Source organism: Cuculus canorus, chromosome 6 (assembly GCF_017976375.1).
Source record: "Cuculus canorus isolate bCucCan1 chromosome 6, bCucCan1.pri, whole genome shotgun sequence".
Lineage (NCBI taxonomy): Eukaryota > Metazoa > Chordata > Aves > Cuculiformes > Cuculidae > Cuculus > Cuculus canorus.
In genome coordinates this window covers 28,736,160-28,763,641 of record NC_071406.1, presented here as the reverse complement: position 1 = coordinate 28,763,641, position 27,482 = coordinate 28,736,160, and the positions used below count along the sequence as shown (strand labels likewise).

At 42.2% G+C, this 27,482-nt stretch overlaps 1 protein-coding gene across 1 annotated transcript in view; it reads left to right on the top strand.

Moving 5' to 3' along the window:
* KLF7 (KLF transcription factor 7) overlaps positions 1-27,482 on the top strand; it is a 121,409-nt gene that overhangs the window by 67,169 nt on the left and 26,758 nt on the right. Inside the window, exon 6 of the transcript XR_008450309.1 lies at positions 2,355-2,517. The gene's annotated coding sequence lies outside the window, so the exon portion shown is untranslated. The remainder of the gene's footprint in view (positions 1-2,354; positions 2,518-27,482) is intronic.

Sequence of the window (27,482 nt, the reverse complement as noted above, 5' to 3'; positions counted from 1 at the left end):
AGCTGATGGCGCAGAAAGAGATGGTTCTTGGAAGGTAATTTGGAATAGGAAGGAGGGTACAGACCACATGATCAGAATAATGCCCAGTGCTCTGGGAAACCGCAAGAGCTGCCGGAGTGTAACTTAAATATGGTTTGTGAGCTGTGACACACAATAGAAGGTCTCAGCTACAGATCTTTATCTCCACGTTACTCACTTGAGTAGCTCCAAGGCATCACCACAAACACCCTGAAATCCCAAGTAACCATTATTAATAAGCCTTAACTGTTTGTCTTCTGCTTTTCTGAAACTTGTCTTTCAAACATTTCCCTGAGTCTTCTCAGCCCTGTCTGAACATTCTCATCTGTCTCCTTTTTCAGATTTTTAAGCTGCTGGATGACAGTTTCCCTCCTTAGCCCAAGACCATCATCACCCCTTTACATTTAACTGTTTAACTGACGTTTAATGATTTAATTATTATTAAATGATAAATTAAATTTTCTTCCTTTCGAAGGGTCAGTTACAGGGAGCTAAAGTGATCACTGTTCAGGGACCCAAGAAATAAAGCTGTGGCTGGGTCACCGTACCCCTCAGAATATACAAACTAGTGAGTCAGTGTAAGACACTGAAGGGACTTGTCAAGTGTCCTTTCCTTGCTCAGAGCCCTGTTCCTAAAGCTAAGTGCTGTGCCTGGGCCCCCCCACGCCACAGCCTGTGTTGGGAGAGGAGTGGGAAATGGGGAGATGCTCTTCCCCGCACCCCAGAGGACACTCTGCTGCCCTTTGCAGGGACAGGGACCGAGGCAGGGGCTCTTGGGCCACAACACCGCCCTGAGGAGAGGCACGAGGCCCCTCAAAATGTACCTCTCTCCCCTCAAGTGTGCTGGCAGCAGCCAGCCTGTCCCCTTGGACACCTTATGGTATTGGCTGCAGGTGCCAGCCCTGCACAGTGCACCCTGTCTGGCCATGGAGGAGCAAGTGAAGGGAACCGAGGCATGTCCCTGAGCAACTGGAAATGGTGGCAGGCACAGCAGGAGCTTTAAGGTTGAAGGGAAGCATGGAAGGAAATGTTCTCCTCCTGTCTGGTGTTACCTGGCACACAGAAGCTGTGCTGTCACCCTTCTGTCCTCATCCCATACTTTAGTATTTCGGGGTCGCTCTTGCAAAGCTGGCCAGGCTTTCCACTGAGCCATGGGGCTTTCCTTTTCACCGTGCTGGTAACCAAACCATTATAAAATGCTGCCCTGTTCTTTATGGTGGGGATTGCTGTTAACCCATCGTGTGCTTTTCTCTCAGCATTTCTGATGCTGGGTGCCTTCTCTCCCGAGCCATGGCACAGATGAAAACCAGGCACGTAGGGATCCATGGGCTGCATTTTCGTTAGTAAACTCAACAGGGCTGTAGCCCGTCTGTTCATACCGTTAAACTGCTGATATGGCCCTGTCCGACAGCCCCTGCAACACCGCCTGGGTAAGGCTCAGGGCTAGCAGGTGCCCAGTGCAGCCCAGACAGGTGCTGTTTGGGGAGATCACGTGGAGGAAGGTGAGAGATTTCAGTGGTGTGAGACAGAAGCTGTGCTGAGCCAGTCAGCCTCATGGCCAGAGAAGGACCCAGGTGTGTTTACTTGTCCGTAAGAACGCCATCAGCGCTGCCACACCGCACCATTTCCTCCAGCAGCTGCCGTTGGATGGTTTTGATGAACTCAGCTGACTGTGAGGAGAGCAGGATGGGCTCACGGGAGCTGCGTCACTGTGATCAGATGTTGCCTGAGATGAATGGATCTGTGGGGTGAGCAGGTAGCCATGCTGCTCTCTGAACGCCAGCCAGGCTGCTCCAGCTCGGTGCCTCTGATGTCCACCGCAGCGCAGAGGCTTCGAGATGGTGTCTGTGCCAGCAGTAGCCAGGATGGCCACCAGGCTGGGCAGTCCTCCCCCGTCCCCTGCCACTCTCTGTGCTTGGTGGTACCAGGCAGTGGGAGGTAAAGGCATGTCCAGAGGGAAGCGGGCCCGGTTCAGCCCCTGAGCAAAAGACTAGTCAACAAACCCCCGGCTAGTTGCTGCTTGACAAACTTACAGAGGGCTTTTCCCTTTGGTGTTAGTGGGAATTGCATTGTACACATACCAAAGAGAGAATGTGCTCTTACATAACTGTAAATCACCGGCAGTGAGTCACTGTGTCAGGAGGGTTTTGGCCAATTCATTCCTCACTCTTCGGAAGGGCCCTGTTTCCACCCAGGGAAGGACTTGCTTGGAAGAGGGTTGAACAGTTGAAAACCAGACAAAAACTCTGAGAAAATTGCCTGTATGTTTGTGTCAACTTAATAGAGAGACAGACGCTTTGATTTAAATGCCTTCATTGATTTATTTTTTTTTACAGACTAGAAAAGAATGAAGAGGACACTGAAGAAAAAACATGCAAGGTAAACCTCAGCTTGAGTTCGGTTTTAAATAGAGAAAGATGTTCGTGGATCTGTATGGCGAGGAACTGTACCAGGATTTGCAAACACCAGGTTGTACTTATACCACAGCAGCCATTTGAGGTAAATTTAACTAAATATCACCATCTTGCATTGGCTCTTTTTTAGTGATATGAACCTGTTTTTTCTCTGTGTGCTCCTATGTAACACAAGCATGGTATGCCTGTGGAATTCACTTGCTCCATGGCTCTAGCAGACACACAGCAAGGTGTTAACATCTATGTAAGACATTTTGCTTGGGTGATTCTGCTGTGAATAGCTAATGCTGGTTCCCTTTTTCCACAGAGAGAGTAGAGATGGTCCGCTTAATAGAGGTTCAAACATAAGCAATAAGCAGTGGGGGAAGTGGGTTTTTTACCGACAGAAGCCAAGCTCAAGGAGAATGGTTTGAACCATCATTTGTTATTACTGAATTCTGGGCTAAATCCAGATTCTATGAATTTACAGCTGAGTCTGCAAAGGTCTTGAGTTGATTTTGACACCAAGTTGGCAAAGGCATCTCTCCTTAACAAAAGCTAAATCCGTGTAACTGCAGCTGTTGGTTACAGTGCCCTTTGTTATTGAGTACAGCAACCAATTTCCTCTATGGCTTGGAGAGATTTCATTACTTTGCATGTTGATTTTTCTGAAAATAATTTGCAGTAGTTTTGGAAAAATCCATGATTCCCATAGAAGGATTTGACCCTCAGTTGGCTCCATTTTTCATCTGTCAGATTATGATGCCAGTTATCATACAGTGAGATGGGACTGGAAACAGGAAGAATCTGATGGCAAAATCTCTTTCTGCTCCTCACATTTTTAGTTTTGCTTTGTTTGGGGAAAAATTATGGCTGGTGAAAATACTGCATATATCAAGAAAGTTTGTGATTCTTTCTTCACACATATGCCTCTTACCTGACCCAGAAGAACTGTTTGAAATGGAGAAATAAAATAGTCTCTGCACCACTTAAATTCAAGGCTTATTGCTTATAAATGCCTTCAGCTGTGCCAAGCATTGCCAGCTGTGAAGGTGGATACACATCTATTAAAAACTAGACTAACATCTATTTTGTGTGCTGGCAACTGTCAGGGTGAACAAATAATCACCATCAGCACCACTGCCGCTTTATGTGTCGTCCCCCACGTGTGTATGTATTTATACTGAGAATACACACATGTATTTAGGGATACTCGAGTTTTTGTGTTCTGTCCTCACCTTCCTGGTGTACCATAGCACAATCCTTAAGAACATTTTCCTATGCCCACCCCTGTTCTTAAGCGATGTGAGAGGAGGAGATGAGCAAAGTTTTTCCAAGTGTAATAGTAGTATGGTGTTAAGAGAGACCTTGTCTGCAAGCCAGATACTCCTGTGACACTGTAAATCAGTCACTTTGGTCCAAATTCATAGGTGGAATTCAACCCATAATTTTTTTATTGTCCTTGGGAGGCGTTGGCCTCCCAACAACTCCCTGAACTGGGAATGATGACACTCCTTTACCAGACAGGGTTACCTGCATTAATGAAATTATCAGTTTCTAAAGAGACTGACGTCTCTAGTATCACTTGTCTGCTAATGTGTTTATAACACCTTGTTGTTCCTGGTTAATATTGTCTTCAATCAAGTTGTATCCTGTTAAACACCAGCTTCTCCTTAGTTGACTGCCAAACCATGAAGTGGTAGCTTCACTGGCAATGCTGTAATATTCAAATACAGTAGGTGAAAGTACTGCATCACTATGGTTCTCCTCCTTCCTTGTCGTGTGTTCTCTGTTGTATTCACTGTTGGATTTGTATGATGCATCACACAGTGGCTGTGCATGGTCTGGGAAGGACCAAGCACACGCTGGTGAACGGGATGAGTTTTCCATGTCAGTAGGACTGGTTTCTTTTCACATGAAGACACGTAAATTTATGGTAGCATACGTATTTGAGTCTTGGCTGAGGCCATACTGCTGTGTGATGCTAATACATACCTGGTGATGCCAGTGCACCTCTACTCTCCTATCTGGAAATTTGAAGCACTATTAAGAACTCCTGGTCAAAGGTAACTGTGAGGATCAAACATTTTGAAGAGGGGAAGTAACTCCTAAGATTATTACTTTTCAGTAGTAAGCGGATTTTTTGCTGTATCCCTGAATCGCTAAGCCACAAAAGACAAAAATGTACTATGGCTCTGTAAGAAACTGCGACCAGTGCTAATACTCTGTGACTCACTTAGGAAAAGAAAGAAGGTACATATGAAGAAGGCTATATATCCTTTGGAGTGCTTGAGAGCATCAGTCCATACTCCAGTCTCCTCCTGTCTTGGGGAACTGTAGGGTGCAGGCGTTAAAGTTCATCGTCCATAAATACATAGACGAAGAAAAAGGAAATAAGGGTGTTTAGGAAGCAGTTATTCAATCTGATGCTTTTGGAAAGAGAGATCGTCTCCAAAGAGAGGAAGGCATTAAGTTTCAGCGTATCTGAGCAAACAGGTTTTTATAGATCACTCTTCAGGGTTGAATACAGAAAAAAATTCCTTTTTCGGAGAAGTTAACTCTAGCCTGGTTTCTCATCTGAAGACCATTAAAGCTACTAGTTAGGTTTCCAACTTAAACAGAGTTTTTAGACTGCAACCTTAATTCTCTGTCCCGAGTATGGAGATTTTTTTGATTAATGTCAAACTTTTAAAATTTTGTCACACAATAAAATTATTTTAAAACAAACAAACAAACAAACAAACAAACGCCACCAACAGAAGTGCTAAAAGGCAGTTGATCTAATTATAATATTTCTCAGCACCCATTCTTTTGACCCCAAAGATTCCTGCCATGGTTCTGCTCTTCCATATAGTTCTGATTTTAGTAAGAACAGGCGGAGGCATATAGTCAGCGTAGCATTTTCTGTAGGGAACCCATTCATGCCTCAGCGTTAATAACATAGCAAATTAACAATCTTCCCCAAGAACTGCTTCTTTGTGTGATGACAGCCCAGTGTGCCATATTCCCTACAAAACCAGAGTTTATGACTAGTACACTGGTCAGATGTTACACATACGCTCATGTCACAGATTACCAAATGGCTGTAACAATGGAGATATTTTCCAAGCTTTACACAGGTTTTTTCTTGCTGTTTATCTATTTTTTAAAAAAAAAAGTTAATTATCACTCCACCTTGAGCACTTCTTTTTTCTCATTTAAGTGCCCCCAGCCCCCTCCCCACCCGCCAAGCTGTGCGAAAGCTCTCCAGCAAGACCTAAAAACATGTGATATCCTCTTGTATTCGTGTTTCATGTGGAATCTCAAGCTGAGAGAGGCCTCAGGATAGAGCCTTAACTGACAGGGGGACGGCGAGGCAGTCAGGATTGCGTAGGCGTGCAGAACTGAGGAACCGGGGCTGCTCAATATGTTTTTAATGAAACTAATAAATAGAACCATTGAATGAATAGAGCTGATTGACACGGGGAGTTCCTAGTTCCCCCCTACCATCTGCGGCTTTTTCAGTAGCAGAACAGAATACAGAAATTTAAAAGGAAACCAGGACATGTATTTTCAAAGAAATGTTATACAAAATTGCAAGCAAAATGCCAGATAAAAGAAAAATTGTTCTTCTTCTACAAAAAGCCTAACAAAGTTTTCCCTTGTTCTTTCCACAGAAAAGAATCAAACCCTCTCTCACAGTTTCACATTTTCCAGTGAGCCAGTGGAAAGACAAGTAATGGAACATATGAAAAAAATTCAAAGTAGAAATTGTTTTTCATTATCCTTTTCCTGACAGAGAAAAAATTGCTAGGAAAAATCAGCTGTCCCACTGCTTAAAAAAACCAAAACCAATAAAACAAAAGACAAAAAAGAGAGGTGATCTTTGAAATGTCTTGATGATAAAGAAGAAGCTTTTCAAAGGGAAAATGCAGCCCTGATCTAATTATGGAAAGGGGTTTGCAGCCACCCAGCTCTGACCCCATCATACCATGCAGGATCAGGCAGCGCATTGTCAGCACTGGGTAGGATGTGGGTAGTCAAGTCTTCAGGTAAAAGAATGCCTGCATTTCCACATACTTTATTTTCCCCCATTAGTGTGTTGACTATGTATTCAGTTCCAAAAGATGGGAACAGGCATGACGGATGACCTTGAGGAGAACTAAATTGAAATCACAGTGGTGTGTTCTGAAGTAGGGATCTAGGGAGACGAGTTGTTTAAAAATAGGTAGATGGCCAAAAATAAATGCTATCAATGCCTACAGACCACAAGCTTAAAAATAATGACTAGTGAAAGCAGAGTGTATGACAGTGGAAGGAGGACATGACATGATGGGTGTTTCTGAAGAATGGGGGAGTGTCGAAAATCAATGGGATATTATAATACTTACAATAATCTCTAAAGCAAGGACAGGTTAGGTCACAGAGTGAGGGGGAGGAAGAGAATTCTGCAGTCACAAGACAGCATTGGATCTATATAGATAAGATTTTAGTAAGTGAAGGAAACCAGATTGTAAAATATTTATCTACTAATGGTTTGACAAGAAGCAGCTATGTCTTAGGAGTAAATAAAAGGGACCGCGGCATAACAGTGAGCAACCTCCTCTGGGTAAGAACCATGCCAAAGGGTAGCTTGCCAATATTAAAATTTGGAAAGGAGGCATTTTCTTGTTAAAAATACAAAATCAAATAGAGGAGCTAATGAATAAGCCATAGAGCTGTGAGTGAGGATATTCATAGCCTCAGGCCGAGCAAGGAGGGTTTTTCTGAGTAACTCATAGTGATCACAAACCGCGTACTGTAGATGTTAAAGACTAGATCATCTCATGCCTGCTTCCCTGCCTTCCCACCTCACGCCCTAACATTATGCTGAAATATTTTTCGAGATATTCTTCCTTCCACTATTCCCCTTTGTATGTCCTTCACACAAAACTGTTACAGCAACAGTCCAGCTGTTTTCTTGCTGCAATACACAGAAGACTCCCCCACCATTGTACAGAATGCCTCAAAGCATCCCTGAGCTGCTTAACCTTATACCTTGCACATGCTAAAATAAAGAAATATAGTTAAGGGGGGGGGGAAGCACTCCAGAGAGATTTAGGTCAAGTGTATGCACAAGTCTCTGTATGGACAGAGCCTCCAAATCTCCTGCAAAAGTGAAAGAAAAAAAAACCCCAACAACCTAACCTATATATTCATGGTTACAACAAAGATTATTTCTGTTTGAGAAATAATTTGGAGACAGAGCCTGACTTGCAATGACTAATAATCATATTCCATAACTCTGTTAGTCTTGTTGGCTCTCTACTGAATCCCACAAATATTCAAATTAAACCAAAGTGCTTCAGCACAGATTTTCTGTAACTCTCACTTCTCATTCTGAGTCGTAAGTAAATAGGTGTGTGGTGTGCATCATGCCAAGTGGGCAGCAAAGATGAGCTCTGACAAGTGAACTACAAATGCATATTCCAGGGTCTAACTCACTGGGATCAATCAAAGTTTTGTCTTAGCAAAGTGGATCAGAGTTCTCTCTGGGCTAATCTGTTGCAAATGCTTGTGTTATCGATTCTAGGAGGATGAACATTTTTTTCAAGTAGAGAAAGGGGAGTCGGGAAGAAAAGAAATCGTAGTAGAACAAAAAAAAAATTTAATTAATTAAACAACCTCCCTTCCCCTCCCCCCAGGTTCATACTCCTCTTCTTTGTCTAGGGAACCATCTATTTAATCAGGAAGTTTTAATCAGATGAGTGGTTTTTGCAGATACAGGCAATTAGTACATGACATGTCACAGGTTTGGCTGCTCTTCAGGATTTATGCCTCCTACGGATTATGAAGCTGGAAACCTTGTGATAGAATCACCCTCAATGAGTAACCCTTATAAACACATGAGATTATTTTTAAGGAAGTGATTAGACTCCTTTCAGGTATTTTGAGTGAAATACACCCGACCTGAGGTCTCCTGGATCCTAAATCACACTAATAGAGCTGTGCTCCCCGGAGCATATCACAGAATAGTTTGAGTTGGAAGGAACCTTAAAGATCACCCAGTTCCATCCCCCTTGCCATGGGCAGGGATACCTCCCACCAGACCAGGCTGCCCAAGGCCCCATCCAACCTGGCCTTGAACACCTCCAGGGATGGGGCAGCCACAGCTTCCCTGGGCAACCTGGGCCAGTGCCTCACCACTCTTGTGGTGAAGAAATTCTTCCTTATGTGCAGTCTAAATCTGCCACTCTCCAGTTTGTACCCATTCCCCCTCATCCTATCACTACAAGCCTTTTTGAACAGTCCCTCCCCAGCTTTCCCGTAGCCCCTTCGAGTGCTGGAAAGTCACTATAAGATCTCCTCGGAGCCTTCTCTTCTCCAGGCTGAACAACCCCAACTCTCTCAGCCTGTCCTCGTATGGGAGGTGCTCCAGCCCTCTGATCATCTTTGTAGCCTCCTCTGGACCCATTCCAACAGCTCCATATCCTACTTATCCAGACCCAGAACCATGACTGCTGCCAACCCTAGGGTCATATTTCTGTGAAAATCAGAATGATTGCTTTGGCTTTACAGGCAATGCATGCAGGCTCTAAATATCTGATTAAAACACAAGACCTCTTTAATAAAATATTTTAAAAGTATTGGCAACATTTTTTCCACTTTTGCAACAGGTGGAAACATTTTTTGCCATGGTCACAAACACATAAATTTAGATGAGCATTCAAAAGAAGTCCAGGAGACTTACAGAGGGTAGGCATTTGCAGGGCAGTTTTATGTCTTTGTCTTCTGTTTGTTTAGTCTTATTTGCTATTTCCAAGGCTCTTTGGTGCTAATTTATGGTTCTCAAAATCATAGTTAAACGGCTCATTTATAGAAGACAAACATCAATAAAAAAGCCACGTTCAGTCTTATATATGCTTAGTCATCAGGCTTCCAGAGAAACTGAAATGATTCAGAAGTACAGATTCCCATTAAAAAGTTGGGAATGTGCTGTTATTTTTATAACCTCTTCCCCTACCTTATTATTTAAATAAGTACCTCCTACAGTCCCTCACCCACCCACCATATTTAGGAAAGAGGAGAACTTTGCACAGATGTGTTATATATGAAGGGGGAAAAACGAAGAGGAAATGAGAAAGGGGGATGGGAGGAAAGAAAGAAAAAGAAAACAGAAAAGAAGAAGGTGTTCATCTATAGAGCTGCAGAAGAGTGTTTTGTGGAATCAAACCCTATAACCCAAAAATGAGTTATAAAGCAGGTATGTTTATTTCCAGCGCTGGGGTGCAAGGGGGTTCTCCTCCTAGCTTGCACACCGCATAACTTAACCAACAGCTACTTATAGTGTAAAGACATGCATAGTTATAAGCGCCTACTACATATTCATAATTTTCCCCCGCTTCGTATTATAATTAGTTCTGGAAGGTTCTCTCCAGTCTTGCACCTGCGTAGTGCCTCCTGGTGATCGTGGGCCAGGGTCTCCGGGATGAAGTCAGCAGTGTTCCTCAGGATGAACTTTTTTCCCTCTCAAACTGTGCGCAAGCGCAGTCCTCTCTGGTTGTTTTTGAGACTGCAGATGCTGCATTCCGTCTCCTCGCTTATCAGTAAACTTGTGCAAGCTAGCTCCCGTTATCAGCTTTCAAGGTCTTTACCAATGAACAGCACGAGTTCCGTGAGCATTCCCAACCTCCCCTGCCTGCTTTTGCTCATCAAGAGAAGGCCTGGCCTCTAGTTCAGGAAAGAGTTCTTGTTCTCAAGGAGGTGACTCTGTGCTTGAAGTTAAGCACACTCTTCTGTGTCTTGCAAAACTGGGATATAGGAGGAAACGGTGCTGAGTAGAACATCCTGATTTTATTTCCTAAAACATCTTCTTGTCTTTAAGATCTTGTCACTTCTGTCTGAACCGAGAATTGATAATCTCAGGGCAAAATTGATCTGGGCTCTGGAGCAACTGATTGCCAGCAGGTCAGATGAAGCATATCCTGCACTGAGAACTAATTGGTGGAGTTCTCCAGTTGTTAAGGAGGCTGCTGGGGAGGACTGTCAAACCCAGCATGTGTATTTATGATTTTATTAGTAAAGGGACTGAAATTGAGAACAGATCCTTATTAATTACATTCATCCTCACTTGCAAGTATCTGTGTGCTAGAAAAAAAAATTGGATAGATTCTTATTTATATTCTGGTAGCTGTGGATAGCCGGGTAGAAGGGCCTTCATGTTAGAATCAAGAAAAAAAAATTGCACTGAATTATAAAGTGATATGAATAGCTTTTCTGTAAATGTGAAGCTGACCTCAAGTGTTAGGAGCGCCAGAGTGAAAGAGCAGCATTGTTAGAAAAATAAAGGGGCAGAGGGGCTTAAGTTCAGGCATGTAATTTTTTTTGTAGGCATTCATCATGCAAAAATAGAAGGTAAAAACTTATTAAGGAAAATAAGACTACGTGATACATTAAGACATTTACTCCTGGGTAGGTCAGGAATAGTTCTCCTGAAATGAACAGATTGGTGTAAATCGAGCGTGGAGCAAGACAGGACTTGAGATAACATTTGCTCAAGTACCTCTGTTATTATTGGAAGGGTTGGCGGCTGCAGCCACCTCTATTTGGAGCTGCAGCACCAGAGGATAAAGGGAGAATGTTTGAGAACTAATTAACACGTTACCAGCTGAGTGACTCTCATTATTTTGAAAAGTAAATGCTTCTGTTGATTAAATCTGGACCATTAGCTCTGGTCTGTGATAGAAGAAGTTTCATCAGAAGTTAAAAAAGAGGAAGCAAGGAGCTTTGTGTCCTTGTGAGGGCCATTGAAATAGCTGATCCACTGGGGAATGGCCGGAGAACTTGCAGAGAGCTGAAAACATGAACTTTTATATTTTAATTTGTCCTCTTCAAATGGTGCTGTGAGAGGATGTTACTCTCTTCAGATTATGCAAAGGAAAAACATGACTCACACTGACCAGCGGTTACCAAACAGTCACTTTAATGATAAAACAAATTCCTATTCAGCAGGATCTTGGTAATATTTCATAGAAATCTAAGTTACAGTTCAGAGCACGTAAAAGCTCCTTCTTAGATCCTTAAGACAGATTTTTATCTACTCCAGATGCCTGGAGTTCCTATTCATGAAACTAAATTTCTGTACACATAAAAAGGCTTGTGTAGTGAATTTAGACACCTTCGCGCTTGACTTGCATAAGAATAATCAACTAATTTAAATATGCACTGAAAAGCACATTTTTTTATATACATGGTCAAGTTCTCGCCTGATTATAGAGTAGGATGAAGGAAAAACACTGAAGTTAGCAAAAGAAACATGGGTAACAAAGCTGTCCTTTAAAAACTTCCGGTCCTGTGGTGTGGATTTCTAGATATGAAATATGTGGTCAACCTCCAAGCAACATCTTCTTGACCCATGTCATGGAGCCAACACCATAGCATTTGGATTTTGCAATCTGCTTTTCTTCTGTCTTCTTTCCAAACACATCAGGAGACTCCCTGAGCATTTCATTACCAGAAATCAGAGTGATCTTCTGTCTGCCTTGAGACAGTGCTACACAAAACGCGGTTACCTATGTATTGAATAACCAAAGGACCAACAGGTTCCTCTGAAGTATTACTCCATAGCTATGTGGCTCAGTCACCCTGTCAAAAGAGTCATACTCTGTGTACCACAACTGTCACAATATGGTGAGCAGTGTTTTTCATGAAGTTTGTGATGAAGGCTTTGGGTAAGCTGGCAATTACAGGGTTATCTCCAGCTCCACTGTATTGATTATTGCTCAATTTCTTGTGCTACAGAGAAAATCTATGTGGCATTTCAAAAGTTGAAGCCCCTGGAATAACTCAAAGGCCTCCTTATATATTGCCTAGAGCAGAAAATAATTCCTCTTTCTCGTATAACAAGAAGCCACCATCTGTTTTTCTCCTCATTCTGTCCAATTACACAGTCAGGCTTTGTTTTACCCATTCCAGCAATATAACCTCCACCTCTAAGATGAAAACCTAGGTCTGGGTCATGGTAGCACCAAGAAGAACTAATTAGGGGCAGGGTATCAATTACGCCGGTTGCTGCACAAACTTCTGAAGGAAACTGTCTGTAATAAAGGTGTTGACTTCAGGTTCAAGACAAAGCATGTAAAAGGAGGTTAAAGGGTAAAAGGAGGTGGTGAGTTAGGGGAAGATATGGTTATAGAGAACAGCTTTGAGAATGTAAAATGGGTAAAGATTTTGCCTTTTCTGAACCTAAGGCCCCAGTAATGGGATACCAATAGGACAGGTAAAATTGTGTTTCTTTGAAATACCTTGTCTTGTCTTCTGGCTTTATCAACTGACTAGCAGTTGTTTCCACTGCGAAGTAAAATGAAAAGTGAAAAAAGTTTAGAGTGAGCATACCAGACGCTTTTCATTTGTGTTTAATACGGCACTAGTAGAGCATTATCCCAAATGACTTATACCCTCTCCAATGATGATAGCTCTAGGAAAATGCAAATATTGACACTCCAGTAATGTTTGCCCAGCAATCAGTGAGCGTTATACAGCACTCAGGGCATCTTTGTTGCAGGAATCAATTAGGAAAATGGAGAACTGAGCTTCTCCAATTAGAAGTATATAGTAAATGCTGATATTATGGAAAATATCCACTCTGCAAATTTTTCTGACATTATGTGTTTATCTGCTTCTCAGTCAGTACCATTAGAAATTCCCATTCCCGTGGAACACCTCCCAGTGTCCATGACTTCCATTTTAACATTATAGCCCACATGTGAAAATATTTTGTCACTCTAGATCCACACAGCATCCACCTCTTCTGCTTCCAAAAAGGATCAGTACTGGCTTTATCAGAGAACAAAATCGTGCAGCTGAGAAGGTATTGAAAATATGCTCCCAGGGAATGTTTCCTTCTATTCCCATTAACTACGTGGTGCCCTGACGTGAAAGCTGCAGTCGCTTGTGTCTGCAATGCATGGGATAGAACTTCTTACAGGAGGGATTCAGTGGCCACTCAAAGGGACTCCGTCAGGGACAGATCGTTAGTCTCTTTCTCGTGCTGTTTTCTGATTCTGTTAGCAATCACACATGTTTCAAGATCTAGCATTTTTCCATTACAGCCTCTATAATTTATCACTGCTTCTCCCAGAACAAATATTTGCTGTGGAAAGATGAATCTGATTGGCTTGTTTTTAAGATAGTAGCTTTTTCTTTTCCTTCTTTTCTGATAGCTTCATTATTGGTTTTTGGCAGCTGAGTCACAAGAAGATGTTACACAAAGAGTATTTACAGTATAACGAGGTTCAATGGAGTTGAAAGCTAAAGTTCATTACCCTCACATTTAAGACTATTAGAGCAGAGAGGCTATAGTGAAGCATTGTGTTTGTCATTTGCACAGTGTTTCTGAAAAGCAAACAGCATAGATTTTCCGGACAATTCCTGGCTTCCTTTCTAGCCTCCCAGCTGATTTTCATTTGCGGTGGAGTCCAATACTGCAGAATGGAGATTGATTGAACCATTCAGCACAGTGTCAGCAAGTGTACGTAACCTCTGCTCTGACCATCACCAAAGTTACCAGAATAATGAATCAGAAAGGATTTGAACAAAAGATGGTGTCGGTACCATAGTGACCATGCAGTTGCTAGGGATGTGATTAGCACTCTGATCGCAGGAACGGGAGAGTTAATTGCTATGTCCTCGTTCCATTTCTCTTGGGGAATACCTGTTTGCCAATTCTACAAGACAAAAAACCCTCTGCCTTTTGATTTTACACCATCTGAAGTTAGTACCTGTTTGACCCTGAACATCTCCATTACAAAATCAGAATACATAACTTTTATCCACTAAATGCAGCACGTTCAACGTTAATAACTGCCTTTCCACAACCTTTTTTTGCTGTATTTCCCCCTCCCATGCACAATATGCACTTACTTGCTCACTTCCCTCTGGAAGTTCAAGAGCCGTTTTTTTCTGTAAGTCTGAAATTCACCTATTAAGATGAAGAAGGCTCAGGAAAATGAACTGAAATGTCTAGTGAGAAGAAAAATGGCACTGTAAAGACAGGATGAAAAAAAAAAAAGCTCAGGGTAATAGAGATTGATCACTCAATCTGTCTGTAGCCTCAAATAAAACTGAGTGAATTTAACAGGTTAGGTTACAGTTAAGAAGCTGAGTTGTTTCCGTGGAGATAATATAGCTTCAGATTATCATGGGGAGCCATTTATTTATTTTTGCATTTGTGAGTCATTTAGGCAGTCCCTTTATGCGAGTGAAAATTCGTTTATTTTCCCACTCCCTGCTGTTGTGTGTTATATTAATATCACACTAGTTGAAATAGATGGGCACACTAGAAACTATTTGGTGTTGAATTTGTTTTTCATATTTCTTTTTCTTTTCTTTTTCATCGTCAGGCAGCTATTTTTATAAACCAGTTCAAAAGCCCCCAGGCACTTTTAATACAAGTTTTCCACCAATTTTTTTTTTTTTTTTTTTTAAACACAGGGCTTAACCCTGCAATAACAATTCACAAGGATGCAGGAGCTTACGTAAGTTCTGTGATGTCTTTTATCCCTTTCAGACAAGATGGAGGTGACACTGTATTTCCCTACCTTTCCAAAACAAAGCACTGGGCACTCAGAAGTGGCCCTACTTCCATCTGCTTCTATTTTATTAAAATAAAAGGAAAAAAGCTAGAAGCTGTCAGAAGAGAAGCTAAAGTGAATAGAAAAGGAACATTGCTGTGAGATATACCAGTACCTGTAGTTACAACCACAATTACCATCTCCCCTCCTTTACCAAGGACATTCCTGGTAGTTGCTGCTGCAGATGTGGTTGCCCGTTTCCTCTTTGCAGAACGTAATGGGACACTGATAAATTTTGCCCTTTTTATGCTACCCATAATCCCTTGGAATTATTTCTTCTTTTTTCTGCTCTTCCTATGGCTCCATTTGGATTTTAGTAAAGTGATGGCATTCCAAGCAGAGGTCTGGTACCATGTGATGCTTGTCGCTGTAGGCACATACCCTAATGAGGATACTGAACAGGTTTTTATCTAGAGAGATGCAGCACAACAGGTTTACAAAGGAAATAACTGGACAAAATGCATGTGAAGTGTTCCCAGCTAAGTTGAGCAGTTCCCAGCTGAGGGAGGTGACAGAGGAGACCTCAAAGTCCAGGAGCTGGAGCCAGAAGACCAGACTTTCAAATCTTACTCAGCTCAATCATGTTGAAATGATGGGAGATTAAAGCACTTTTACTGGATGGAGCTGTCCTCCCCTTGATGTGTACCGAGAGTGGAAGCAGTTATCTGTTGGCTCCTGAACTCACATGGGCTGAATTGTGTTACAATTGCTGTCTGTAGCAGAAGCAGGATAGTACTGAAAATAAGATCCTCTTCACCTCCTCAGCCAGCATGACCCAGTTAGCTTGCAGCAGACATTAATCAGGGTGTTTGCTTCTGCCCATGACTGAGCAGCAACCCTGTTTTAGTGCCCCTGGCTTGACTCTTGCTTTGCCCACCATTTGTCTCCCTGTTATGTGTCAGTCTCTCCTCCTGTTGTGTACTATCTAGGTAGCAAGGTACTGCGGAAGAGGCATTGTCTTGGTTTTAAATGTCACTGTTGTGCCTTGTTTAGCATGGCCCTGACCTCTTGGTATAGGTCTTAAGAGCTACAGAAATAGAAATTAATACATAAATCCTTCCCCCTTAACAATAAAGGAAGCAGGTCTGGTCATGACCCCGTGACCCACCCTCTCTAGGAGTCTTCAACCCTAGGCTGTCACTCTGTGATAGAACTAACATATCACCATCTTTTAAATGTGACCTCACCAGCTTCCTCCGTGTGGGAAAGTGCATCTGTCTCTTTGTTCTTTCTTGACCGTATATTTTGGTTCACATACAACCCACCTTATGTCCTTGCCTTTGCCAGTGAGACGGCAGTCATTCTGGAGGGCATTAAGAGTCTATCATTTTGTACATGCTTCAGATAGATGGGTGAAAGTGCCAGCTCTTCCAAAGATACTGTTGGACAGCAGGCAAATGTTATGTAAAGGTGAAGAGCTACATAGACTGCTCTGCTGGCTTAGGCAAACAGATAAAAAGATGTGAGCAAGCTTCCTGGAGAGGGAATCAAATGGACTGGTCACAGGGAGCAAGAGATAAGAACAACAAATTGGAAGAGAAAGCAGGAAATTAGGGATCACAGTACTGGTGTCAGTCCTACCTTCCTCAAAGTCCATGGGAGATGTGTCGATGTCTACAAATAAAAGCAAGATTAAGACATGAGACCTTATCCCCTCATTGTGTGCCACTAGAATTGAACATGCTGGTATTGTCTACTTTCTCAGTCACTTTATTCAGCTGAGGAAACAAGCCTGCTAAAACATGTCTTATGTCTTCCCCAGGAACAAGTCTGCAAGATCTGAGTGTTTTTGATCTAGGACATAATTCTCCTCTGGTATTACCAGCAAAATCAGTGGTATCACCTTATGAGTCATCTTGTACAGCAGCGGGTTTTGAAAGTGTTCCGCTTTCTAATGGCACATATCTTTTAATAAGTCTTTTTCTAAAGTCCTCAGGCTCTAGGAAGCCAATTTATAACACATCTCTTTTTAAATACATTTGTCAGAAACCCACACGTTCAGCATGTCAAGCACAGGACCCTGACATTAAGTTCTTAAACCTGTGGCTGAGATCCTAAAAATACAAACCAGAATTTTCAAGAGGGATGAAATCTAAAGAGCTTTAACTCTGAGTCAAGGAAGTATGTATATGGCCCTTTTGAAAAGCCAGAAAATGACAAGAGGCAGGACTTGTAATGCAGGACTAATTTTTTTAGCCCATGTGAAGTGTTTTACAGCATTTTACACTGGTTGCTCTTTAGCGCTATATCCATCCATTGGAGGACGGGACTAGGGTCCAGGAATTTCCAGCACCTCTTACTGTTGATCGGTTCTCTTGGCTGCAGTTTCACCTTCTATAACTTGAAAAGTGAGGGCAGAGGATAAAAGTGTAAGGGGAAAAGAGGAAATTATTGTGACCAGATTTATGAAGCAGACTGAAATGTCCTGATGAAAACAGGACAGAAAAGCCAGGAGGTATTATGGGCAACATATTCATACTGGACTAGACTGTGCACTAGTAGGTTTGGCAGAGCATCCCCAGGAAAAGGAGTCCCTGAATTTGTTATTATATTTGCACAGGGATGCAAGTATAATGATTGTAGGACTGCACAGTCCTGATGTAATGACAGGGAAATTGCTGCTCTCTTCTAAGAATCTGTCACTTACCCAGCCCTCTGCCCCTTAGTTCATTGACCAGCTGCATTGTTCTGCCAGAGAAACCTCAGTTACTGCCCTGAAAATGTAAAAAAATGAATCTATACTCCCTGGCTTTCAAAGACCAAACTGGCTGTACCTGGGAAATTACTTCCCTGGTAATTCGTTATACTAACAAACCATGTTCCTTCTGTACGGGCAGATTCCAGGAGTCAAGAGCATCCAGCATTTCATAACTTGGGATCACAGTGGCAGCACTGGGCCTTGCTTTTTTTTTTATTATTATTATCCTGGTTTGTTTGTGTTTTTTGTTTGGTTTTTTTTTTCCTGTGACTACCAGTCTCCTAAGCAACAAAATGGTTAGGAATAAAAATAACAACTAGGCTAATAACAAAGCTAGGGGAAATCCCAGCCTGAGTCATTGTAGGAAAGGGAATTAGCAGTCCCTTTGAGCCTTGTGACACTTACTCAACAAAAATGTTAGTCAAGATTATCATCCTGTCACCTAATGAAGGTGTGGGGTATGTTCTTAATGGGTCTTCCTAATTGTAGAAGAAAACTCCTTCCTTGCCTCTCCTACTGCTTGCCTTTGGTAAAGCAGTATTTTAACAACTGAAGAGCGAGATAGTCCTCACTTCAGCAGGAGCTAAATTCACACAGAAACTGGATTTTATCCCCTGATTGGCTTTAAATGCGAAAAAGCCTGGCGTTTCGAAGGGCTTACTCTTGCTTTTCAAGTCACAAATGGGAGCAGAATATGACTCTGTAGTCATCACTTCCACAAGGGGAGCTCCTCTGTAGCTTATAGCTTCCTTACTTCTATAGAGTGGCCGTGTCCATCTGTTCTGTCTGAAGGATGTGGGGGGTTAGGGCTGAGACTTGCTTTAGCTCGAAGCATTTTTGCTGATGTTTTAAGCATATTCCTACAAAACAGAAAGATGTTAAAGTGTTTCTAGAGAGTGCAGTTGTCGGTTCTGAATTGACACTTCCACAGGAAGCTGCAATGCAATAATAAAGTGTTTTGGTTTGTCCGTCTTCCTGTAGGACCAAGGAACTCTCAGAACAACCTTTGGCTGCGCTCAGGTACATCGGCAAACACACACTGATTTACGTAGGTGCCACCCTTGCTCTAAGCACCCTACAGGTTCTTTCCTATTTTGGTGTCTTTCAGCATGTACATTACTTTAAATCGTACGCAGTGTAAGTTAGGTGTTGATATTGGCTCTTATTGTGTGTGACTATGTGGTGCATGACTTCTCAGCATTCAAGCTTGTTTTCTCATCATCCTCTTGTGGTTTGGTTCAGGCCTTTTCATGCTGGCAGCGTGATTGAATCAGCTATGTCTGCTAATCCTCATCATTTTAACAGAAAACAATAATACAGCAGAATTAATGAAGTCTAGTTTCCTCTAAAATTGTGTCCCCACCCACACACAGTCTGTAACCCATTTCTCAATTTCCATCATAAATGTGCCAAAAACCACCCTCAGTTTCCTCTAATCTCTTCTCAGATATGCTTCCCACCTGCTTTTTTTCAAACAAGACCTAATTATTGACCTCATCACACACCCCTTTCCCTCTCAAAGGCACGACCGTGGCATCTATACTCCATTCAGCCACCTTTTTTTTTTTACAGATCTTGTAGGAACTTCTTACTTTAGTGATCTATTTCATGTTGCCAGTTTGACTGAAGTCAGCCAGCTGGTTCACAAGTTATTAAGGAAAGGCCGAGAGACAGACAGTATGATCTCTTAGGCCTTGTTTCTTCAGGAGAAGAGGATAAAACCACAAGGTGATTAGAGCCCGAGTCTTTATGCCAATGCACCTGGGTTTTTACAGGCATCTTTATCCCATAGAACTGGGGATTTTGTTAAGGAGTTCTTGTGTTTAATCCTGCATATTATCTAATTATTATGTTTTAATAACATCCACTGCAGACAATAGAAATGTTTTAGTATAATGGTTAATTTGTCTAGCTGGCTGTGAGAGACTGGGAACAGCATTTATCCAAGGCAACAATTCCCTTCTTTTTAAACAGTCTGGAAGTTTCCAGGGACCTTGTCTGGCTCCTGATTCTCCTCTCCTACTGTTCCTTGTCTCCCAAACCAGCACATGTTGCCAAAAAAAAGTGCCTGCTGCCCAGGGAGTGGATGGCATGTCTTCCTGTTGGGCTGTCAACAGAGTTCTTTAAATTAGTCAGGGATTTGTCGCTGAATGAAAGGAATCTCCCCCAGACATCTTTCAAGTGAATGGTCCCCACAGAATCCCCAACCCAAGTTGCCATGGGAAACAGGGTAAAAAGGTTTTAGAAATCACGCTCTGGTCTCAAGCATGTTAGGATTTACAGTGTCAGATCCAGCATTGCTCAGGCCAGGAGAAGTTTGACTATGGAATCACTCAGAGCAGGATTAAGCCCATTTTCACTTAGCTACCATGGTGACAGAAACCTTAGATATTTCTGAGGCATTGCTGATGTGTTGGACAAGCTTCAAGATTAACTTTGGAATAGTCTATACAGCAAGTTTAACATTGCCATTTAAGTTACAGTGAACTATTTTTTCTCCTAAAATGTATTAAAAAATACATGTATTTGCATCTTGGCCATATATTGTGGTTTTGCAAATTCTTTTGCTTTTCATACAAAAACATGACTGCTTAACAAAGAGGATGATTTCCCTTTAAGCAGCTTTTGTTTCCTCTCTTGTGTTTGGAAAATGCTGCTGTTTTTCAGTGAAGAGCCCTCTGAGACACTCGAGCTTTTTGTGAGGTCAGAACTCCTCACCTGCTCACTGCAGTCTGCTCCTGACCCATCATTCTGTTCATGTTCCTGTTCGGTTTCTATGAAGTGTCTGTTTGTTTTGAAGCTGAGAAAGAGGTGGAGTCAGGAATTTCACAAAGTACCATAGCACCGTGTCAACATTTGGTTTCAGTTGTCTAAGTAGAACCTGCTGTGATTCATACAGAAAGCTAATGTCTCTCCCAAAACAAGTGACGTTTCAGCTGGGTCTATTTCACTCGGATACCTGTTAAACATACTGTTGAGTACTGTTGCAAAAGGTTGAAAACTGAAGGTAAAAGTACCCGGTACAGTTTGAAGAGGTACACAGAAGAGGAGAGCTTGAGACTTAATGACTCAGCTTAGACAACCACTGCCAGAAATGTACCCCAGAGAGCAATCCTAGGAGACAGATAGTCTTCCGTTGGCCTTTTTTGTCATTTTCACCTTCTTTTCATTCTGTATATATCCATGTCCTTTAAATAGAACAGGGCTCCTATTAATCTCTTGATCTGTTCTCCTGGCACACACAATAACAGTCCTATGTGCGGATGAAGCCAGGGTAGCTTTAATGCCTTTTTTTTTCTAAAAAACGTGTCCAAACAGCTTTTGGATTCACTGCTTCTCCACCCCCATCATCCTGCTAGCTCTTCCCATTTCTTTGCTGCTTACATTGCATGACTTTTCTCCCACTTGTGAGATACATGCTTTGTTTTATAACATTTCTCATGCACTAAAAAAAAGTGCTAAGTCAAGCAGTTACCGGGGCTGGAAGATCCAACCTTCCTCCGGTTGGTGCAGCCATCATGTAATACCCATCATGTTAACTTTAAGCATAGATTATTATTACTGAGCTTGTATTACGTTGGCTGTTTGCCCAGCATGTCCTTGATAACTCAGGGTCAGAAAAATGAGTAATGCTCTGGTCCTCTTCGATATGACACAGGATCAGCATGATGAAAGTGCCCTTAGTGTTCAAGAATCTTTTGAATTTGGCACTCCAAATTAAATTAATAAATGGTTTAGATTGCTTCCCATGAATAACTGCTATTAACCCTTATTCCCCTTCTTGCCCCTTCCCAAGACTATTATTGATTCCCAGTTGCTTGGATGCTAAGAATATCCTTGGATAATGTTTGGGGGATTTATGAAATTAATGGGATTCTGTAGGCAGCAGACAAAAGACAGCTGGGTAGATTTCTCCATGCACAAGTATCTTGATACCTTCTCCTGAGGTGGGATCATAGAATCGTGCAATCATAGAATAGTTTGGGTTGGAAGGGACCTTAACGATCTTCTCGTTCCAACCCCCCTGCCATAGGTAGGGACATCTCACTAAATCAGGCTGCCCAAGGCCCCATCCAACCTGGCCTTGAACACCTCCAGGGATGGAGCATCCACAGCTTCTCTTGGCAACCTGTTCCAGTGTCTCACTACTCTCATGGTGAAGAAATTCTTCCTCGTATCAAGTCTAAATCTGCCCCTCTCCAGTTTATACCCATTCCCCCTCATCCTATCACCACAAGCCTTTATGAATAGTCCCTCTCCAGCTTTCCTGTAGGCCCCCTTCAGGATCTCCATCTAGACTTGGAACCATTGACCACTACCCTCTGAATAGGACCATCCAACCAGTTTCTTATCACCAAACAGTCCACCCATCAAATTTATCTCTCTCCAATTTAGAGAGAAGGATGTTGTTGGGGACCGTGTCAAAGCCTTTACAGAAGTCCAGGTAGATCACATGGTTGGTTCACCCGTGTCCACTGCTGCAGTTACCCCATCATAGAAAGCCACTAAGTTGATCATACAGGACTTGCCCCTGGTGAAGCCATGCTGGCTGCCACTAATCACCTCCCTGTCCTCCATGTGCTTTAGCATAGCCTCCAGGAGGATCTGTTCCATTACCTTCTCAGGCACAGAGGAGAGGCTGACAGATCGGTAGTTCTCAGGGTCGTCTTTTCTATGCTTTTTTATCCAGTCACCAGGGACTTCTCCTGATTGCCATGACTTTTCAAATGTCATGGAGAGTGCCTTGGCAACCACATCTGCCAATTCCCTCAGGACTCTGGGATGCATCTCATCAGGTCCCATAGACCTATATGTGTTCAGGTTCCTCAGGTGGTCACGAACCTGATCCTCCTCTACTGTGAGAGGGGCTTTACCCCTCGGGTCACCATCTTGCTGTCCCATGACCCAGGAGGAGTGAGGAGAGCAGTTATCGCTGAAGACTGAGGCAAAAATGTTGTTGAGCACCTCAGCCTTCTCCTCACCTGTTGATACGTGATCCCCATTTCCAACCATCAGTGGGGCTGCATTCTCTTTGACCTTCCTCTTTTGATTGACGTACCTGTAAAAGCCCTCCTTGTTAGTCTTTACTTCCCTTGCCAAGTTCAGCTCCAGCTGCGCCTTGGCCTTGCTGACTTCATCGCTACGCAACCGGGCAGCGTCTCTATACAGCGTCTTGGAGCAATGCCAAACAATGCATTTTGGCTGTGCACTCTTGTGCAATCATTTCCCCAATAGAATTACATTCTCCTGGTGTGGGATGGTTTGTCACTCTGAGCATGACCCTTTTATAACGTTTCCTAGTCAACTGTTTGACACAGAGCTGGCTTTCCCAGATTCCTGCCTCCACATAATGATGATTTTAAATGTTTTTAAAATCACACTGTTCAGGTCAGTGTCACAGGTATCTGGCAAAGCAAACAACAGTGAATTCGGAGACAGTTCCAATGTCAAAGTGTTCAGCCACAAGGGACATTGCTTATCCCAAGGAAGATTAATTTTTCGAGTGGAAGTCAAAGTGTATTTTTTCCACAACCAACCAAAAAAAAACCCAAACCTTCATTTGTTTCTACCTACGTAGCTTGGGGAAAAAATACAAAACAGCTGCAACATGCAAATGTAAAGAGTATGCAGAAACAGTGACTGAAGTGAGAAGGAAGAATTTGGAGCAAAGTGTGATAGATTCACTGGTTTGTGTTTGAAAACTAGAAACACAGACATTAAATACAAACTTACTTTTTGTGTGTTAGACAATGGTGGTGGATGGGGAATCCTTGCTGCAATCAGTGGGCTGACCTGCCCTGGCACTAGCAGTAAATTACATGAAAGCCTGTACTGTGATGTTAGGATGGAAGCTTCTGTTATGTGACTCTGGCAAACAGACTTTTACACCTGATTATTACAGAGCATGCCGCCTACTCGTGTTTCCTTGCTGCCTGGTTATGCTTGTGCTTAGTATCTCCCTCATTAGTTTTAGTCCTTCTTCCATCCTGTGCCCCACTAATCAGAGCTAAATGACACTCGTCACTAATCCTTTTCCTTCTCAGCCCTCGCCCAGGTAAAGCTTTATGGGTGTTTGAGAACAGGAAGTGTTCGTATTTTTAAAACAAGGGCTGTCTCTTTTAGATGCTCATGCAGAAGAAGCTAGAGCTAGGAAAAATGGCATGATTAGTCTGTCTGTCAACTATCCATTTCCTCTTTCCTACTGCTAAAGCCAATGTTACATCTTTGACAGCACAATAAATTTCCAGCATTTTCAAAATTCTCTCACTTCTCCAGGGATTTTTGATTGCAGCTGGTACTACGCAATCTTAACCCTCTCTCCTTAAATGACATGGCCTTCCTTTGAGGCATTCCCACACAGCAGAGTGCAGCTGTGCTGGGATGTACCTTGGGTCACTATACCAAGGTGAATTAAAAGGTGGGACCATGACACTCTATTTGCTCTGTCTGGTTGCCACTGGCTGCCTTGTGAATGGCACACTCAGATTGTTTGCCAGCTTGCAGAAAAGAAGCTGTTTTTATGAATGCCTGATATGCACATAAACAGAGACTGTGAGATCTAGCAAACAGGAGAGAGTGATGACTGGTTGTCATTAAATTATTCCTTTCTATTTTGTACTAGAAAGGATCATCTAGATTTGTTGGAAGGAGGATGCAGGAAATATAAAATGCATTTGAAGAAGATTTTCATTTAGAATAGTTTGCTAATTCTAATGCTCAATTATAACCTCTGTTTATTTTGTATTGGTCTCTTCTCAGCTTAGTAGTAGGAAAAGAAAGCAGCCTTGGCAAACGGATTATGTGGAAAGAAATTGCGAGCCCAGCATGTCTCATCAAAGCAATGGGCTTTGCTGTGTTTTTTTGTGTATGGCTCAACTGGCCATCTCATCTAGTCAAGGAAACCCAGCTCTGGATGAAGCCAAAAGAAGACACAAGGAATGAGACAAAGTTTATCAGGACTATGAATATCTACAGGTTGTAGACTGCAGGAATCCAAGACCAGCTCAGGATATTTTGATTTCCATTCAGAGCCTTTTTGTCTGAAGTACATCCCACGTTATTTTGGGAAAATGGAACTTCTGGCTGGAGAGATTTGGGGTACAAATGTCTGAGTCTTCAGCTGTCATAAATCAATGCATTTCCATCAACAATAATGTCTGGAACACAATGAGAACTTCTTTCTGTGTTTCTGAACAGGTTTGTTCCAGTTAAGACCGCTTCCAAATTTCATACACAATCTAAGATGTTCACGTCTCAGACTTTTATGCTTGGAATAGAATCTGCACAAGAGAATAATGTTTGAGTAGATTCTGAAACATAAGCAGTTAACGAGGAACTAACAACTTGCATTGCAACTGCATCCCCAGACAGGTCAACTGACAGAGGTGTTTTCCTTACTCCCCTCAAAACTAGGTTTTTTTCTCTTCCATCATGTGATGCTCTAAGAAACAAAGATACACATGTTCATTTAATGTGATTGTTCCCTAGTGGTATCTTCACATTCCTTAATGAGGGTAGTGTTGCTAACTTGTTAGGAGCCCGAGGACTGTATCAAATTAACATAGCATGGAGGAAAATTAACAGATAGAGGAGCTTTTTGCATGAAATGGGATGAGATCAGTGACGGCCCTTTCTTCAATCTTTATTTTTGTATTATAGAGAAAACGTTAACAAGAATAATATAGAACACTGTAACTCAGAACTGAGATGCCCTTGTTTTTATTTAATAACCTGAATGACCAAAAGTAATTAATCCTTCAAAATACTAATTATATAATAAAGGATGATTTGAGTGTTTAACCATTAGAAAAAAAAAGAAAGGGGCATGGGTCTTGGAAAAATTATTGGGGACAAATAACATTGAATAAAAGTATCTTTTAGTTTTGCATGATAGTGTTTAGTTTCGTATGCATTTAGAAATGAATAAATTGACAATCACACTGTTGTCTCAGTAGGATGATGCTGTGCTTCTGCAATAAATCAGAATGCAGCTCTTTTCATACTTCATCATAAAGCAAAACCTTGCAAGAGTCAGAGAAAGCAGCAAAGGGCTGTAGGGGAGATGAAGAGAGGCAATAGATTCACAAAGAAGAGTTTCAATAGAGACATCCATACTATGTTTTTCTTTTAAAGTTTTCTTTGCAAAACATGGTCGATAAAGCACACCCTCTGTGCAGTGAGTTTTGGCAGTCATACACATCACTTTTCTACAAGCACAAAGTGTACAGAGAAGGCAGCTCGTTAAACATAGAGCCTGTGTAATGCTTGTGAAGATCAATATGCTGCAGCCTTGGCCTTTTAGTGCTTGGGGCTTGCTTGTGCCATGGTAGTTCCTAAAGGGGGCTGTAAGCACTCATTGCAGGACATCAGTTCTGCAGTGGCAAGGGATGGGGCAAGGCGCTGCTTCCACACAACCTTCATTTGTGGTTTCACCATGCAAAGTGGGTAGGTCATCACTGACAGAGCTAAGGAGCCGTAGTCCAGGCATGGTTCATGAGTGCCAGCAGCAGACATTCTTCTACATAATGGTTATTGCCAAATATCTCTTTTTTTTTTTTTTCTGGTAAAGTCTCTGCTTCTATGATTCTTGAATGCTGGAGGCATACCTTCCCTCATCCTCCTGCCTAGGTGCCATGTGCAGAGGTGTCTTCCCCTACCTGATGGTGTTTCTTACAACAAGAGGAGCTAATGAGGGACTGAACCAGTCCACAGAAATCTGCTAATTGACTTTAGGACGCACCTGGTTATATCTTGTACTGTTAAATGATTTTATCAAATAACACCCAAGATCAGCAAAACCATCTCCATCTCTCTCTATCTTTAGCTGTACAGGCTGTTCAAAGTCTCTGAATCCAGTAAAGAAGCTCTGGTTGGCAGCATTTTTGGAATGGGTTAGTTTTGGAAAGTGCCTGGTGGCAGCCCGAGCTTGCTTGGCTTTGGCAAGGGGAGCGTGTGGGCATCAGTCCCTGGAGGTCATGCCCATCTGCTGCCGGTGGCACTGGGAGCTGCCAGCAAATGGCTATGAAACACTCCCGGTCAAACCCCACTTGTACTTACGGACAGCAAACAGTCATGGGCCAAATGGACTTGCACTGTTTCTTACAATTCCAAAGACACAAAATACAAATACAAATATTGAGACTTATGAGTCACATCTTAAACTAAACATAAGTTTAGAAAGTGATGTTCCTGTGGGGAGAAGTGCTAATTAGCGACACCTTCTGCTACAGAGCCCAGCAACAGACGGGTCTTACTGTAAATGAGTGGTTGGTCTGGAAGGACTATGCTCTGGGGAACCTGCAGGAGTGAGACAGATTTAGCTGCACTGATGGGTAATAATCTGTGGACAAGGAACACAGGAGATTTGTCAACTAACAGAGTAGACAAAATTACAATAAGATATGATTTGGAAAAATAACTGCAAGGCTTTACCTATTTTTGTTCTTTTTATTTTTTTTAACAGTGCCATGGTCAGTGATATGAATCTTTCTCTTAGCAGCATTGGAAGAGAATTGGACTAAGAAATTTTCCAGTTTATGCCACAGTCCTTCTATGAGATCATAGTCAAGTCCCTGAGTCTTGCTGTACTCTATACATTGAAGACAATAATATTTCTGTTCCTTCCATGTCATTTATCTGTGAGTTTTCTGGCAGAAGCTCTTGATCTGCATTTGCCATCAATAACCTTCAAGCAGTCAGGGGGAAAAAAGATTCTCTTCCCAAAGTTGGAAATATTTTGTTGAAATCTTTTGTTAGAACACTTACAATTTTCAAGTGGAATCT